The following is a 19,426-nucleotide window of genomic DNA, read 5'->3' on the forward strand; positions in this document are numbered from 1 at the left end:
AGCAGCAAATTGGGACCCATGGTGGCAAAGACTGACTCTTGGGAACTGGGATAATAGGTAAAAACATGTTTTTTGGTGAAATGCTGCTCCACTTGGAAGGAATAGATGACCTATCTTTTCACACTGGATTAAGTTCTTTGTCTTCTGTGTTGATAAAACATCTCTAATCCCACATGCAGGCTCATGTAATCTGATTTTCTTCAGCAGAAATACGTGGAGGCTTACCCGAACTTTGGTTAGTTTCTGAAGCTGGGTTGTGACATTATATTGCTAAATCTTGTACCAGAGGGCTTCTTAGGTCATCTGTCGATATGATCAATTGATCAATTTTCTCTCTTACCTTTTATTCACATTTTAATTATTTTCTCCCAACACCATGTTCAGCTTCCTCCTCCACTAATTTTTCATCTATGGCAACCAATCTCCATTTCCTCACCTGCCAGATAGAAGGGGGTTGCATTAAATACTATGGATTTTATGCCTTGGGTGATTACAGAAAACATTCAATAGGAATTTGTTTTTTAAATTACCTCTAAGATACTAGATTCAAGCTTTATAAAAACAGACCCTAGGCAAATGTTTTTATACGTTTCACTACTTGGAAAGTCCTAGAGCCTGAGTGGTTGTCGCCATGTCCTCTAGCCTAAATTCAGGGTGCAACTTTGACCCCAGAAAATATACCATTGATTTTTCTGCTCACAATACAGCTATGTACTGTCTTTCATTAGTATCTCAGTATATGCCACGTACCTTGCAGGGTGGCTGGTGCCAATGAGGTGGAAACTTTTGGGCACTCTCTAGGGTAGGAGAATAGCTAAGCAAGGTGAAGGGAAACGTATTCACCAGATGGGAAGCCGCTCTCAGATTTGCAAACTAATTTAGTTTTTCTTCTTCCGGAAGCAATCTTTTAGCATTCAGCTTTTACCATGGCAGGAATAAGTGTATCCCTGGGAAGGCCCAGGGCTGGCTTCAGCTAGTCTCCTGCCTGAAGAGGTGAGTGGAAATGACACTGTGGACAGCCCGCTTCCTCACATCTTCCTTGCACTCCACGTAGGGCCTGGCAGCCCGTGTGTTGCCTGCCATGTGTGTCCCTTTGCAAACAGGGGGGTCTCAGGTTGTCCGCGTGTGAGCAGATGGTGGGCAGGCGGACGGCCCCCAAAGTCCTCTCTCTGCTTTCTGGAATTGATACTGTTTACAGTTTTCTTTTTTCTTTAAGTCTTTCTTACCAGCTGGAGGCAAATATCTCACTCTGTCCTACAGCAGCCCTGCCAGAATCTGTCATGAGAATTTAGAGAAATGGAGAATTTCAGTGATCTGAAACCACAGCGCACTGCTGCCACTTCCTCTTCCAGAACGCTCCTGCCCGGCAATTCTACAGACCTCTGCTGACACGGTGTGAGCCTACAGGGAAAGCTTTTGCCCTCTGGAAAGCAGAGGGAGATTTTGACCCAGACAGAGCTCAGCAGTGTCAGACAAATTAAAAAACAAACATCTTCTTCCGTAGAAGCCAATATATTTCTGACTGTAAGAGCCACTTATAACAGAACATGAAAAGCACTTTACTACTTAACATGACATCTAAGCCCCAGTATTTCAGGAGAGGTACACGTGTTACTGGACAGCAGCCATCAGTGTCCGTGGGTTAAGGGTGGTGGTGCTCAGTCTTAGGGTGTAAACATTTTGAACTAATTTCAATAATGTGACCAAAATACAGACAGGGCTTTTTAATACCAACCAGATTATAAACTAATAGGCTAATTTTCAGTATCATCCAGCTAAAACACTCCCACGCTAAATGCTGCATAATGCAACATATCCCAATCATCATTCTGTAACTACTTTGTATTATGCTGAGGTGATTATTTGTGCTATTTCTATGCATGTTGCTAAATCAATCACAACACTATGTACAGTGAGAGACAAAAGCCAGAACCTCGACATGCAAAATAGAATACAATAGGTATTTTAATTTTCATAAAAATACTAGGGCACGTGCCAAGCAGTATTTCTGAATATTTTATGTCAATACAATGCCTGCTTAGATCCTCCTAAGTACCAATTCATAGTTTAAAATATTTAATTTTATGTCAGATTAATGAAATATTTCTTCACAGCATATTATATAGAAGAAAAGCATACAATAAAAATATTAGCATCAGCTTTTATTTCGGGAAATAAAAAATCATTTTTCTGAGACAGTCAAGCCAACGTCGAAGTCATTTTCATAGATTTCAATAATAATAATGATTTTATCTTGCCAAATGAATGCATTATATTGTCTATATGGAAAATGCTCAAAGGAAATTTTTCCTATTATGTCTTTATTTGAATGGACATCCAAAAAAAGCAAATGTCGTGGCCTTAATATGAGGTTTTCTAAATTTCAAAAACATATCTTTAAAAATATAAATGATGCTGGTGAAAATAGGATTTGCGTTCTTAATAACAATCACATGCTTAACGACTATCCTCGTGGCTGAGGCTTGGTGCAGCTTCTCTCTCCTCTCCTCCAAATACGTACATCAAATCACACACATCAATCAAAAGGAAATTAGAAGCATTTCTATCTTTATTCAGTTTCTTCTATAAAAGGCTACTGGGGAGAGAAAAGTATATGCTTGCTGCTGGGACGTATTTAAATCTTCTCTTATTATGGTGAGCCCAGCCCACCAACTTCCCAGGATGGCAGCTGCCCCCAGTGCTCTACTTCCACACTCAACTCTCAAGCCCCCAGAACTCTTCTACTTTCTCTAATTGCTACACAAACCTCATGTTAGCTTAACTATTCTCTCTTGTTTTGTGTGTTCTGCCTGTAGACTCGACCTTGCCTCCACACCTACACAGAGCTCTCACACTTTGTAAGCCAGATGCCAGAGGGATAGGAGAATGTACCTTCTTTGTATGTTTCCTATAATAGGAACATACTGGTAATTTTGATTACATGTCACACAAACATAAATTACTTCTTGATAGTACTTCCTTTCCCCCCCAAATAGGCCTCCCACTCCTCAGATGCTAAGGTGCACGTACACACAATTAGGGAACAGCATTTCCAACTGAACTGATTTTGATAGCATTGACCATAGGAATTCTCTACTGAGATAGAATTTATCCCAAGGGGCATTTGGAAATCTTTGTCTCTGTTTTTTGTTGTTTTTTTCTTTAATGATATCGTTGGCTCAAGAGTGAAGTTGGCATCCAGTGGCTCCACAGGTGGAATTATTATACCCAAATGCCAATCAAGCCCCAGTGAGAAACACTGAGTTAGAACAATGAACATTGCATTCTTTGGAACATTCTACCAGAAGGGCTAGAAGGGATTGGAGAGGGCATTTGGTTGTGGAATTTGAACAGGAATTAACATAATCTTACAAACTCAGGAAGAGAAAACATGGAGAGGACTGGAATTCCAGAAATCCCTTTAAGAATGTGGAACAGAAAAAAAAAAAAAAAAAAGAATGTGGAACAGGAGGAGGATCTGAGAGGACAGAAGATACTTACTGCTGCCATTCAGGGTCATGCAGTTTCCTAGGAAGAGAAAAGAAAGCATTTATACCTCACCCCCATGTTTGTCAAACCAATATCGCTTATCCTGGAGTGGGGGCTCCGCAAGCAGCTACATCTCTATCTTGCACAAGTTGCAAAATTGGATGAAAATAGTAACTTGAATACATACCTGTACCTCCATGCTCATTGTAGCATTATTCACAATAGACAAGATTTAGAAGCAACCTAATTGTTAGCAAATGAATGAACAGATAAAAATGTAGTAGATATAGACACGTAAAATTGAGTATTATTCAGCTACGAGAAAGATGGAAATTTTGCCACTTGCCAGACAGAGATACACATAGAGGATATTATGTAAAAGAAGTTAGCCAGAGAAAGTCAAACATTGTATGTTGTATGGTCTCACTTATAGGTGGAATCTAAATAAATAAATAAATAAATAAATAAATAAATATTGAACTCATAGAAACAAAGAGCAGACAATGATGATTACCAGGGCCTGGATGGGGATGTGGGGGCAGAAATGGGGAGGTGCTGGTCAAAGCCTTCAGTCATTAGATGAGTAGGTTCTGGACATCTAATGAATATCAGGGTGACTGTAATTAATAATTCTGTGTTGTGTACTGGAATTTTGCTATGAGAGTACATCTGAAGTGTTCTCACTACAGGGAGAAAAGGTAACTATGAGGTGAGGGATATTAATTAACTTGATTCACCTGATGGTGGTAATCAATTCACCACGTATACACATCAAATCATCACGTTGTACACTTTATTTTTTTTTAATTTTTATTTATTTATGATAGTCACAGAGAGAGAAAGAGAGAGAGGCAGAGACACAGGCAGAGGCAGAAGCAGGCTCCATGCACCGGGAGCCCGATGTGGGATTCGATCCCGGGTCTCCAGGATCGTGCCCTGGGCCAAAGGCAGGCGCCAAACCACTGCGCCACCCAGGGATCCCCGTTGTACACTTTAAATATGTGTGATGCTGTTATCAAATATACCTCAATACAGCTGGAAGAAAGAGAATAAACATAGGTCCAAACTCTGTTCCAATCCTCTAATCTATGTAGGAGCACTGAGCCCAGCCTCCTTCTCCCAGGGGAGGACTGAGCCCATGAAAATGCTCAGTTGCCCAGAAGAAGACCATGTTTCTGAAAACATAGTGTAGAGGGCTAGAGACTCCAATCAGCCCGCATTGAGAACCTGAATGGAAAGTGGAATTTGTCAGTTCAAAAAACTAGGTGAGCATGGGAACTCAGAGAGATAAACTGAGCACAGAAAGGAATTTTGCCTTGAGAGCAAGTTAGGGAATTTGTGATAAAGGTTGTTCTAGATTCATAGTATGCTAGGGTCAGATTAACCCAGGACTCACCAGGTAAGAAATCTAATGGGAGATTCTTCTCCTGTAAATTGGGACCCCAAAGGGCTACTTCCTCAGAGGAAGGGAAATCACTGCTCCTCACAGAATCCTCCTCACACCCAGGAGTACAAGTGAAATCACTTGCATCTAAGAACACAAAGCAACAAAGTGCTCCCCTGTGGATGTATATTTCAGATCCATACTGAAGAAAGCCTAGAATCTTCTTTGATTCATTTTGGCCTTCCTGTCTCCCAGGTGCCTGGAAGATGCAAATGAAGACCTTCCTGGAAAAATGCATTATCATTCCTGGTCCTGGAACATTCCCACAAACAAATGTCAAAGAAAACATGCAACTCAGTCATGAAATGAACACAAAGAAAGGAGAATCCATAAGCAAAGCCTTGTGATTTAACAGAGAGAACATTTTATAAATAAGACATCCGATCTAACAGAGGAAGACTATAAAATAGCTATATTTTATATGTTTAGTGAATTTTTTAAAATCCTTGAAAATATATGAACAAGGTGTGATAAAGAATTAACAAGTAGATTTGAAAATATCTGGGAATTGGGATAAGAAAAAAGAGGAAAAGAGGAGAACACATGAAGATGACCTGAATGATGACCAGGAAAAGAAAACCCGAATAGTGACAATGAGTAGCCCAGCAGAGGGAAAAATTGAATTACAGAAAGAAATAAAAGAAAATACTACAATAATGGATTCCTCTCGAATATTCTAAGACACCACGCAGAGAATTTCCAACGGGGTCACAGGGGCTCTAAAAGGTATCAGTTCACTAAGGCTGTCATAATGAACACCAACTGCTAAGTGGCTAAAAGCCAGTCTATTGTCTCAAGATCTGGAGCCCAGATGTCTGAAGTCGAGGTGCTGATGGGGCTGTGTGCCTGCTGATGGTTCTGGGAGAGAATCCTTCCTGCTGGTTCTGCTTTTTGGTGTTTGATGGCAAATCCTTGCCATTCTTGGCTTGTAGACATGTGACTCCAGGAACAAAGCTGCCCCCATCTGTACATCTTCAGGTCATCTCCCCTCTCTGTACATTGGTCCATGTCCAAAATCTCCCTTTCTGTAAAGACACCAGTCATCCCAGGTGGGGGCCTACCCTAATGATCTCACTTCCACTTTCTTATCTCTGTGAAGACCCTGTTTTCAAAGAAGGTCACATTCTGACATCCTAGGGATTAGAACTTCACCGTATCTTTTTGGGGAGACATAACTCATAACGCCAAGTCTTTGCTTTTTTTACCTCTTAATAATAATTTTAAATGAAAAACTCTTTGTATTTTAAACTTATATTTTAAACTATTTTAGCTATTATTAGAAGGTCATTTTTAAGTGATCTCAGAAGCCAAAAGTTTTGAAATATTCTTTTGTGCATTCTGATGGTGTGGAAGTTTCCTTGTAAAACAAAGCCCAAAAGTTACAAAAGCAAAGCAAACAAAATTATAGTCCAAGTATTCCGGTATTTTAGCAGATGAGGTATACCTGACAGTAGAATAAACAGTTCATCTCAAGCATGATTACATTGAGAAAAATAAAAGATTACTTTAACAAGGCCCTGGGTTTTATTTGCATGCACGAAATAATGCTTTTCAACAATAAACAGGAATTAAAACAAAACAGATTAAAAAGAGAGAGTTCTTGCACTGGAGGATGGATCTGAATAAATTACCCAGAATACAGAACAGATGGACAAAGAGATAGAAAATGTAAAGGAGAGATTAGGCCAAAATACTCTCCTAAAATAGAAAGCTAAGTAAATATTGTGACCTCAAAAAAAGAAAAGGCTAGAAGACATGGAGGAAGGAGAGAGAACACCAAAAACATATCAAACCAGAATTCCAGAAAGAGGTTAAAAAAAATAGGTCAGGGGAAATATTTAAAGACATAGAAACTAAGAATTTTCCAGAACTCTGAAAAAAAAAAAAAGTTTCCAGGGCCCAATGAATTCTAAATCATATTTTATATGCTGTCAAACTGAATATTTCTCCTTCACACACACAAAAAAAAAGATGGACGGTTGATTTTATTCTACTTCCATTTTCTAAACGTACACCTGAAATGGTATTTGTTGTCTTTATCTAAAACCATAAACTGTATAGTTTTAATAATAGCACAAATGATTTTTAGAAGATTCTTAATTTTTAACATTCAGCTTTTCCATTGTAATAGCAATTTTGATTTTTTAAATTATTTTTTAATTAATTAATTTTTTTTAGAGAGAGAGAGGGAGAGAGGGGGAGGGAAAAGGAAAGACAATCTCAAGTAGGCTCCATGCCCCTAGTGGGGCTCGATCTCACAACCTCAGATTATGCCCTGAGCTAAATTCAAGAGTTAGTTGTAGGCTTAACCAACTAAGCCACCCAGCTGCCCCAGCAATTTTGATTTTTACATGATTTCCAGATGATGGCTGGTCTTTGTCTTACTACCATATTTGCCTACCATTTCAATATATACTTACATATTTATATTTCCTAACCTTATATGACTTATTTCTTTAGTAGCTCAGACTTTAAATGATATTTTCAGGAACTGCGCATAGGAGCTTAATGTAATGAGTTAAATATTGGTAGGGGGTATGGACACATATTGGTTCAAATATTTTTCCAATCAGCATTTGTAGATATCACGCCATTATTTTTTCAGTTTGTTAAATAACTGCAAAGAAGCATGCTGTCATTTTATTTGCACTATTTGTTAATAACTTTAATTTTATTTTTAAAAATAAGAATGCCAGTTGAATGGTCACTTGATCATGACCAGATGTGTGTCTTTGCTTTCTATAGTCTCCAACCTTAGCAAGTCTTCTACAAAATCAGGTTATGTTTTACTCATCCAAAAGCTTTTCTTTCTCTCTGTATTTGCTTACTTCTTCTCCTTCAGCTGTTCCATTTTCCCCTATGTATTGTAAAGGATCTGTCATGTACATAGTACCTTTTACCCTATCCTCTCCCACTTACCTTCTTTCCTTTCTGTGACTGGTTCAGAAATGTGTTAAGTCCTAATTCAATTTCTCTTTTATAAAATCTGCTATTTAAAATATCTTGTTTGTCTTCTTGCTTCTTTAAAAATCTTTGCCAACATATTCTATTCCAACTATTCTCAATTTTGCTTTTACTGTCTCTAGAATGACCTGTAATTTTATCATAATTTTTTAATTTAGAACATGAAGATACTATAATTTTCATTTTGGTTTTGCAAAAGATTATCTCAGAAATATGGATTTTTCCTGTGTTCTTGGCATATGCTCTCTTCAAAAGAAGACAGGCAATCATTTTCTATACATCCCAACTGAATTTGTCTCTGCTAACAATACAAAAAGAAATCTGTTTTGACAGTTGACTCTCCCACCCTGCTCCCTAGAGCATCTTTCCAGGCAACAGTAGCTTGTGATAGAAAGAAAACCAAAGCCACAGTGAGGTACGATATTTAGTTTTTTTGCACTTTTCCCTCCACTTGGACCACATAGCAAGAAGAATGACCAGCATGACCAGTGCCCAACATGATCTTAAGAAATCTTCCAGTTCAATATATCCCTGTTTATCCACCACACCAACCATTTCCCCATTTTTTCAAGGATTTGCCTCTGTGTGAATTTGTCCAAACTGCACCTCAATTTCTTCCTCTTGAGGTTGTAGAAACATAAAAATTCTGCAATTCATTACAATATCATTCTTGTATCTAAAAGTATCTTGCTGAATGAGTCTTTTCACTTTTAATGGAATGACTTGTTCTGCTTTTACAAACAAAACAAAGTATGTATTCATATTTCAAACATGCAAGTGTGTTGTTGAAATAGGGAGGAAGGCGAGAATGTAAAAGCCTAGGATGTTACAGGGATAAACTGCATGGAGACTGAGAACATCGAAATGAATACAGGAGAGAACCAGGATGCGTGAATTGTTGAAATCTTTATTTATGTCACAAGAAGGAGTAAACCAGAAGTTAGTGGGTGACTGTCATTTGTCTATGTTCTACAAGAGGGGACTGAAGTACAAAGACATTAGTAGTTTGCCCTGGAAAGAAGCAGAGCCTAAACTGGAAACCACTTATCTGGCTCCAGTGCCCACACTCTTAACCCTTACCTTTCCAAGAACAAGGGGTAAAGTAGGCCACAACCCTGGGAAAAGCATCATAATGATGGATAACTCTACAATTCCGGTTTTTTTTTTTAAGGTTTTATTTATTTGAGAGAGAGAGAGAGCACAAGGGGGGAGTTAGAGGCAAAGGGAGAGGGAGAAGCAGACTCTTCGATGAGCAGGGAGCCCCATGCAGTACTCAATCCTAGGACCCTGAGATCATGACCTCAGCCGAAGGCGAGAATCCTTCACTGACTGAGCCACCCAGGTGCCCCTACAATATGGTTTTTATACCTGATTCCATGCAAACTGAATTTCTTTCAATCCATTGTTTTTCTGAAGTTGTGGTATCACCTTTACATTCTAAATATTAAATGACAGGCAAACAATCTTAGTTAACAGACTGCTCTAAATGGTGAGTAAAATGTGTCTACTCACAGCCATGGAAGATGATTGCATCATAGAGGGTGCAATTTAATTGTTCACCCACTTATATATAAATGGCTGTTTTTACATTCATAGTGTGTTCATATGCACCAAAACATGTATATCCATGTATACCCAGTGAAAAAATTTGGTTATGCCATTTCCTTCAGAGCCAACAAGAGGGCAGTTGGCCCTATGTGGGGGCCTGACTATATTCCTGATGGCCTTCAGTCCAGGTCACAAGTCTTAGACTGTCTTCCAATCCATTATGTGATTCTATTTTCTTGTCTTAAGCCAGACCCTTCTTACATTTGCTTACTTCATAGTACTGTGTAGACATACAACCATTAAAATACAAAGGCAGTAAAGTAAAACATAATTGCAAGTATAATTTGTTTTTATGTATCTGTGAATAAAGTTCAAGGAGTAGAGGTGCCTGGGTGGCTGGAGCAGTGGCCGAGCATCTGCCTTCAGCTCAGGTCGTGAGTCCGGGGTCTTGGGATCAAGCCCCACATTGGGCTCCCCACAGGGAGCCTGTTTATCCCTCTGCCTAGGTCTTTGCCTCTCTCTGTGTGTCTCTCATGAATAAATAAATAAAATCTTAAAAAAAATAAAGGTCAATAAGTATTTAGAATTAGGTTAATGCAAATAACTATGAGCCTTACAATAAACTTTCTCTAATAATAAACTTTGACAGTCTCACCCTATCTCTAATGTACATTTCTGGGAATAAGAAGTATTTGTTTGATGAATGCCACAAGAAGTAGGTCAAAGATAAACTAAATCACAGAAATGAGCTAACCCAACAGGATATTATGTTTTTTTCCCCAGGAAAACTTTATAAAAATACCAAGTCTTTTTACATGATGTTTTCAGTTACAACCAAAGATTGCAAGACTTGACTTTTGCACCCAAGTTTTAGAGCATGTCAGGTCAAGTAGATTTGATTTTACATACGACTCTAAAAATTTATGCTGTTTTTTATATTTATCTCCCTTCCTTCTAACACAATTAAAAAGCCTCTTGCTTTCTTCACAGTAATCAGAACATGAAATATTACCTGGTGTTCCAAACGTAGCCCATGGGGTTCCTTAGCATGTCTCTACAAGGCTCTCGGGAATTCTGCACAAATGTTGGAAAAACACATGCTGGCAAAGTCATTAAAAAGGAAGAAAACAGATGGTTCTTCGGCTTGAATTTATGCAGGCAATTTTATATGCTCAGGACAAGTTCAATTAAATAAAAATTTCAGTGTTATTTTTAACTAACAAATAACTGTCCAGCCATTTTCTGTTTTAAAAGAAGTAATTGGCTTTTATTACACTTCCCCTCTAGCCCTGCCCCACTGGTGAGAATATTTGGCATTCTCCATCCTAAGATATCAAACTCTGCTCTGTCATAAAGTCTTAAATTCTAATCACCTTCAATGTGGGGAGACCACAGATCATGGTGGTTAAGAGTTTGTGCCCTGGGGTGGACAGGTAGAGCTTAGGTCCTAGGACAATTACCTGTTCTGTGCCTCAGTTGTTTTGTTTTGTTTGTTCAGTACGAGGAATAATGACAGCATTGGCTTCAGAAACCTTTCATGAGAACACAGTATTTGGAAAAGAGTTCCTGGTACTCAGGAGGCATCCAATCCAGGTTCCACATCTTTATAAATCACTATGTGTTTGCATCTACATGCACAGAGCAATGCCATCCCCTCCTCACCCCTTCCCCCAAGGGTTAATTGCCTTTAATAACGTGTCTTAGAATACACAGAACACTAGTGAACCTCTTCCATGTGAGTCATTCCCTTAAATGGTTTTTCATTCTGAGACCCAGTGTCTTGTCTCTTACTCAAACCAAAGGTGTCCAACAAGAACATGAGGTGATAATAGGTCCAACTTTGCCACTAAGAATGAGGCTGCTTCAGATTTCTTCATGCTTATTTATCACACTGAGGCCTGGACATCTTCTGCCTCAGCATAGTAACATTATTTGGAGGGAGGAAATAAAAAGGCCAACCACTCATTAATTATGAATAGAGCGATGTTTGCATACAGTGAAGTTTTGTGTTACCCTCACACAGTATTCTCAGTGACAAGCTTTGTGAGTGTGAGAAAATACAATGCAGTGACCTCTCTATCAAAAGGACTTGATAAAACAAGAGATATCAACAGGAATAAGCCACTTTTCTCTGTTTTTCATACATCAAAATAATAGAGAATCATCCTGAAAAAGTAGGTCCTACCAACCAAGTGACTAAAATTGTGTCTGTCCCTGGCTAATTGGGAGGCTAAAGAGGCTGTCCCTGTTGTGATCAAAGGGGTAGCTCTTTGAAGGTCTTTCCCCACACTGGGCTTAGAGACATGCTCTTTTTAGCAGCACACTTATAAAAAAGAAAGGAAAGAAAAGAAGAAAGAAAAGAAAAGAAAGAAAGAAAGAAAGAAAGAAAGAAAGAAAGAAAGAAAGAAAGAAAGAAAGAAAAGAAAGGAAAGAAAACCAGGTCAAAAGAGTCTTTTCTATTATCTGGAGTAATTACAGTGGAAGTTTTGTGCCTCATGCTTCCATTTTGTAAAGAATGAGGAGGATTTGGAGCAGCTGATAAGTGAAAAGCATATTGATTTTATATAGCACATCAAGGGTATTAAACGTGAAGCCCATTCCCAGGGCTTGATTTCATCTTTTATACTTACTTTTTTGAGATGGAAACATCCAACCATGAATTCTAGCTTCGATGTAGCAAAATAAGAGTTACACTGGACAATTTTGCTGAAATGCTTAAGCCCCCAATACCCTTTAACCACTATCATGCCTGCCAGAATTCTAGGTAAAACAGCCAAAAACTATTGAGCATGACCCACAACTCCCTGGCAGTGTCCTGTAGACAAGGACCAGAATGATACAAAGAATTTGTTGCACAGAAACAAGAAGGGGAAAATGAGTATATATATGCCTAGGAGGTAGTCCAAAGTTGAAAGGTGTTCTTTGTTAACAATATTTCTAAAACTTAAAGTTGTTCCAAAATTCTGTTTTAGATCTCTGATTATAAAATAAGCCATAATTTTCCAACTTTCACATGCACACAAAATGGAATGGAAAGAAGACAGTAATCGTTGAATCAGACATCTCCCATGTTTGCAATGCTTTCCAGTTTTCAATATAGTCTCAATCATAATGCAATAGAACAGGACATTTCTTGAAATAGTTCATAACTGGGTACTAGAAAGGGTCATTAAATTTAACTATAAAATTTAAAAAACTGTAAAACTAATCTCTCCAGAGACATAGCTAGAAATACAGTAACAAAAACCAGTGTAATGGTATAATCATTGAAACCAAAACTTGGATTTAACTGTAATTTAAAAATCCGGGCTGGTTAATCATTTGTTCTCTTTTGAACAATTAAAAACATATCCCTGGATACAGTTGATGTGCAAATCCCATGTCCTGGACCCCCTCAAATAGATTGAGACACATCAATAGCACAACCTTCCTTCCTAAAAGGTCCTCTGTTACTTGAGATTGGCTTGCCAAGGTTATTCTGAAAACTATCTTTAAATAGTTTTCGGAAAAAAAAAAAAATAAATAAATAGTTTTCGAAAACACCTTGTTTGAATTTTATTCCATATTAAAATTTTTCTTTATATTATTTGAAAATAATGCTAGTGATTTTCCTTCAAACTTTACATATTTTTTAAATTGTTCACAAAGCAAACATTTTGCTTGGGTTTCCTGCCCCAAGTGAAAAAATCATGTTAAGGCAGATTTACATTCTCATGAATATCAAATTGAGACATTCTATACTGACTATTATCATTTATTCCAAAATCAAGAGTTACTGGCAGCTGTTCTCATTCATTAGAAGTCACTCAGTTGAAACAAAAACTTCAGTGGAATCAGGAGGTTACAGATTTCCCTCAGTATCTCACACATTTGCAATGATTTTAATCTTATATTGCAAATTTTTAATATATTATTATATTTCTTAATTAAAATATAATTCTAAATTATTTAAAGATGTCAGAGATTGAATTCAAAATATTTCTAAAATTACACTCACACCCCAAAAATAAAGCCATTGGGTTTTGTTGATGTTGCTGTCCATTTAAGTAATCAGGTTGAGTTGATTTGTGGAACACAGACCTAGTGAATCCAAGGAAAATCATAAGAGATAATCATTTTTCCTAAAAAAGAAAATAGATAAACCACATTTGTAGGTTCCAAAATATTTCCTGAGATAGCAAGTTTCACATATTTTGATATTCTTTTATTAGGTACGCACACACAAAGCATTGTTATTTCTTCTTAGAGAACAGACTCTTATCACCTGTAATGCCCCTCTCTCGATCTCTGATGATTTTATTATTTCTAAAGTATGTTTATCTGAAATTAATACAGCTACTCCAGCCTTCTTTTGATTTGTGTTAGCATGGTATCTTTCTCCAACCCTTTGCTTATAAGTGGTTTTTGTCTTTAAATTTTAACTACTCAAAAAAAATTTTTTTTAACTGGATTTCTTGTCGACAACATATTGTTAGGCCACCTTTTTTTGCTTTTAATCTATTCTGACAATCACTGCCTTTTAATTGGTGTTTTTGCACTATTAATATTTAGTTGAATAATGATACACTTGGATTGATATCTACTCTGAATATCACATACTACATATGTCTGATGGAATTTGTAGATCTAGGACCTCTGCACATGAGGAGGCTCCCCCAGAATATAGACCCCAGGTCTCTCTCATTCATGTTAGCCAACCCTCACTGCAGTATCTGGTCAAAATTATCATTTAAGGGTTCTTAGCAGTTTGTATTTCCAACCAGCTGTGCTTCAGGGAAGCTCATTTCAGCTCTGATTCTCTGCATTTACTGTCTCTCCAGATTTGGAGGCGGCTGTTCTCACTATGACCTCAGTTCTCTGAGAGGCCCATTAAAAGTCATTGTTTTTGTTTTTTTCTTTAACTTTTTTCTTGTTGTAAGGATGAGACTTCCAAGGTCTTTACATGAAGAGCTGAAACAAGAAATCCTGCAATAATGTTCAACATTCAAATATTAGTCAATGTAACTTACTGCTAAGAAATATATCACTATGTCACTATATCTGTTATCAGTAGAATAATGCATGATATTTCCTTATTCTTCAACATGTCCAATGATACTTGTCCAGCTGATCTCTTCATATGAAATTATTCTAAGCTTCTCTATTTACTTTCACTGTAATATTTCATAATCAACAACAGAATTCTTTCACCTTTAAAGCAAAAATCACTAAGTAAACTATATAGCTGGGAAAAGTTATGCTTCATAAAATCTATATTGCAATGGCAAAGACACATCAATCATATTAATCTTAGATATATTAAAGAATATATGATTTTGAATTAAATTACCCACATATTTTAGAAAGTGTTTTCCTTGAGACTGTTTCGATTTTCATTTACTAATCTCAAAGCCTGAAAACATTTCCTAACAGAATTAACGTATGTGCACTGAAATGTTCGTAGATTTGTAATTAAAGACTACTGATGTTCCCTTAAATAAAGATAATATAATAATGACTTAGACAAAGTAATTAAACATTCTTAAATTAATTAAAAATACTTCCATTTTCCTGAATTCAACATGAAAATCTGTTGTTTTTTGGATCAATATGAAAGTTTCATCATTCAAAAGTTAGAAAAATAAAACTGAAAATTTATTCAACAGGGAGTGGATAAAAATAATCCATATAATATTCCTACCAGGTCACTAGAAAAGACTATTAAATTTAGATTCTATAGAAAAAAACACATGGCAGAAAGGAGAAAAAATTGACACATAGATTTTTTAAAATAATTACACACACATATATGCTTGAAACTAGTATGTATATGTATCTCCTTGGTAAAAAGCAAAATACTATGATAAAAAATAAAAGTTTAAATACATATGAAGGTTTTCTAAATTCATAAGAAATGTTTACACAATCTCAGAAAATTAATTTGTAAAATTCATGAGATATGATTTACATAAAAGTAAAAATAATAAGTAAACATATGTATGGAAAAACACTCAACCTCATGTAAATTATAATTTAATTGAAATAAACTTGACATATTGACAAGTTTTAAATGCCTAATGTCTATAGAATGGCTGTCTCAGACTTTACTAAAATATAGTAAAATTGTATTTATATCATAAAATTGTATTATTAATTTAAAATGCTAAGACTGTACCCTGTAAGAAACATTACTATTTTCATGCTGTTTAGTAATGATATATTCTGTAATCAATTCCAAAGAACCATTATTAAATATAAAAGATGCATAAATGCAGAAAGATTTATAGCATTTTGAACATATTAAAATCAGAAATGAAATTATTTTTTAGTAGTATGCAATAGTAAAGGAAATTATTCAGTAGGATGTTATATAAAATGATTTAAAATAAGTTAAGATAGTTAAGAAGATATGATATAACAGTAGGCAAAATGTTTACATAAAACCTAATCAATAAAAAAGAACATATTTGTCCTGTAGTTAAAGACATATTAAAAAATAATCAAATTATGATTGTCTTTTTTTCCATTTTGTCTCATATCAAAATTGTGCTTAAGTCATAATAAAAATTATATATAAAAGCAAAGCAGAATTAGCTGATATTAATACATTTATGAGTTGAAATAGAGATAATTATATGTAAGAGTCCTTATTGTTACCAGAAATCTCACTATTTAAGATTACTCTAAATAAAACTATTCAGCAGTGGAACTAGATAAAATGGGAAAATTTAATTACCAGAATCTTTAGAGAAAAAAAAAAGAATCTTCCTTCTCTTCCTGTAAACTTGTGAATTTTGTTCCTAATGTTTCCATGTGAACTTATTTTTATAAATGTGCTAAATAAATTCAGAGTTAAAATAAATCATCTAAGTCTTTGCTTTAAAAAAAATAGAATTTCACATTACTGATCTCTCTCGTAGAGATGCATGCTACTAATGTATACTCAATGAACCCAGTATGAGAGAGAGAGGGAGAGAGAGGAAGAGAGAGAGAGAAGGGAGACAGGAGGGTCAAGATGGATGGAAGGGACAAAGAATATTGATTTATCAGTTTATTACATTTTTAAATGTCTTCAGTGGAGTGTCTCCAAAGTTTTCTAAATAAATATGTATTTATAAATAAATATATATATGCATATTTTACAAACTTGTTGATATATTTTATTGCATATTCATAAGTAATGGTATTTATACCATTCAAGACTAGTAATTTTTCACTATTTCCAAGCTACAGTAAAGGTTTTATTATTTAAGGATTCTTTAAATATTATTAAATAATATAGCAACTTCAAGACACAAAAATATTTTTAATGTTTTACTAAAATATTAAATTTAAATAATATTAAAATGAAGTCCTTTCCACCTAATTGGTTCATAAACCGAACAAAAGTGTAGGTGATTAAGATATCTATAGAAATACTCCTTTCTCATGTGATGGAGTATTTAAGACAATATACCAAATATTTTCTCCTAGGGTAATTCTTAAATCTATTCATGATGGGTGAAGAGAAGGTCCTTCCAAGAGAAAAGGGTAATATGTGAGTTATGAAAAGAAAGAAAAAAAAATCAAATACACAGATCTGAGTAGGGAACTCAGTGTTCTGGTGAAGGCAAGATAATGTTGGTGACCTGGGGGGGGGTCAAAGGTCATTACAGGAGAGGGTGATGATCTCCATGATTCATTGTGTATTCCAGTGAACAAAGTGCAACTATCTCTTATGTGTTTAGGTCATGTGCAGCAAGTAACAATGTTCTGTAATAATCACATTGTAATTCATCAGCAGATAATAAGAAATAGTACATATGAGGAGGTGTTCTTGGAATCCTAAAATCCTTTCTTCAAGAAACAATTCTGAAATACACAAGAATATCCCTAAACTCCCCTTTTCTTTCAATATTAAACAGACCTTGTGCTCAGCTCATTCTGAGCAAACACATGTGTAGAGTTTATGGCACATGTATTCAGGGTGGGGGGAATGTGTGTTTCTTTAGAATATAAACTCCTAAAGGATAGGCATCATGCTTTCTTTTTGCAAACTTGTTACAGTGGCTTCTTAAAATAGTTTGTGTGTAAAATTTGTCTGCAGAAGAATCCGTGATTCAAGAAGAACAACAACAACAAAAAACCCAGCAGCAGTTCCAGCTGTGCTCAGGATCGTGGAGACAAGCTGGAAGCAGCTCCCCTCCATGGTGAAAAAGAGCTAAGCAAGAATACATCCTTATCTGCATCCTGGCCCTTGTACTCCCAGGGAAGCTCTACAGCAGGCCTGCTCCTGGGGCCCCTCCTGTTAACTGCCTGGCCCTCAGAACCCTTTGGGCTCTCTTTAAGTTTTTGACCGACTGGTTGCCTGAGAGGGGACTCGGGGGCCGTACACCCTGGCCAGGCTGACTCCCCTTTTAATTCTGAGTGTTGGGCCTGGCAAGGAGTATGTTCTGAATAAATATTTGTTAAACGTTATTAACTACCTGCCTAGATGTTCCACACTTTACTCATGTTCAACAGTCTGAACTGAATTCAATTTTTCTTCCCAAAGCCTGTTTCTACACCCACTTATCCTATCTTAATCTTATTATCCTCCCAGACACAGGAGCAAGAGAGATTTCTAAGTCAAATTTATTTCTTACTTGCCTTTATTCACTCATAAATAATTCATTAATTCTACAAATATTGCTGCTAGGAACTAAAATAAGTGCTGGAGACACAGAGTCAAACAAAACACAGCCTCTGCTTTCAAAGATAATTGTGTCTGGTGAGAAAGAGAGACAAGTAAATCAAGATTTAGAGGACAACATGCAAAGCACAATGGCAACACAACGAAGGAACACTCACAGGGCAGAGGCCAAGAGGCCACGGCAGTCTTTCCAGGAAGGGAGGTGTAATGGGGAAGGATGGATGGATGCCACTGGGAGGGATGGGGATGGGGCAGAGGACACGGCTTTTACAAACCCTCAGAAGGTCAGTGCTGAGTACAGGGAGTGCAGGGTGGCCAGTGTGGACACTGAGGTCCAGGGTGTGAGGCTCAGGCCAGAGAGGCAGGGAGGCCAGCACAGTCTTCCAAATGTCCTGTGGGTGCCAGGGAGGATGAGCTGAACATGCTTCCTTTACCAGGAAGGTCATTTTGTCTTAATCCTTAAACTCTCTGGAGAGGAGTTGAGAGATTTCATGCAGGGCTTAACAATGTGTGTGCGCGTATGTGTGTTGTGTGTGTGCATCTGTGTGTGTATGTGTGTTGCATGTGTGCTTGTGTTTTATGTGTGTCTCTCTGTCTTGTATGTGTATGTATGTGTGCTATTATAGAGAATATATTTCCCATTATGCCACAGGCATCTAGCGAAATACCTTGTCAAATTTTTGGTATGGTTTCTATATGTTTGTAGCAATTCTCTCTAAGTTGTGAACTAGCTCAAAATGGAAAGACAGGGTTAGGACTTTGTTCTAAACACTGAGAAACCAGAAGCAAGCATGAACTGGTCTGTACCCTGGAGAACTCACCATCCATAAATAATAAAACTGTGTACAAGATAATGTGGGGAAAGTGGTGTACTAGTGGGGTTGGCTCTCACAGAATGTCAGGGACTGAGACAGGACAAGCAGGCTTCCTGCCTGAGCCTCTTGCCACCTGGCACTGGGCTCCAGGCCACCAGGCTTCCTTCTCCAAGTACACAAACTCCCCCTTGATAACTTACTCAGGAACCTCCTATATGACTGAGGACAGGCTCCTTTGTACATAGTGAATTCTCCTCTTCCCCAAACCCTCAGTTCAAATGAAAACTCATTTTTATGAATACGCTATACATTTTTTTAAATATCTGGAGACGTCAATGATGCAAATATATTTCAATACTTCTTGGTTCAAAAGACATATAGTGACAAAATGGGAACTTCGATTCAGTAATATTTTAAATAAGTTTTTATTACTACCATTATTATTATAATAACAATATTGCATCTGTGTCTATTAGGAAGATGTGGTCTGTGTGTGTATGTGTGCGTGTGTATGGT

The 19,426-nt window shown here is 36.7% G+C and overlaps 1 protein-coding gene across 2 annotated transcripts in view; it reads right to left on the reverse strand.

The window, feature by feature from the left end:
- Positions 1 to 315: 315 nt before the first annotated feature.
- LIG4 (DNA ligase 4) overlaps positions 316 to 19,426 on the reverse strand; it is a 132,937-nt gene continuing 113,826 nt past the window's right edge. For both annotated transcript variants that reach the window (XR_012002049.1, XR_012002048.1), the window contains 2 exons: positions 3,502 to 3,528; positions 316 to 436 (listed from right to left, as the gene is read on the reverse strand). The gene's annotated coding sequence lies outside the window, so the exon portion shown is untranslated. The remainder of the gene's footprint in view (positions 437 to 3,501; positions 3,529 to 19,426) is intronic.

The sequence above is a fragment of the Vulpes vulpes genome, chromosome 6 (genome assembly GCF_048418805.1).
Source record: "Vulpes vulpes isolate BD-2025 chromosome 6, VulVul3, whole genome shotgun sequence".
Lineage (NCBI taxonomy): Eukaryota > Metazoa > Chordata > Mammalia > Carnivora > Canidae > Vulpes > Vulpes vulpes.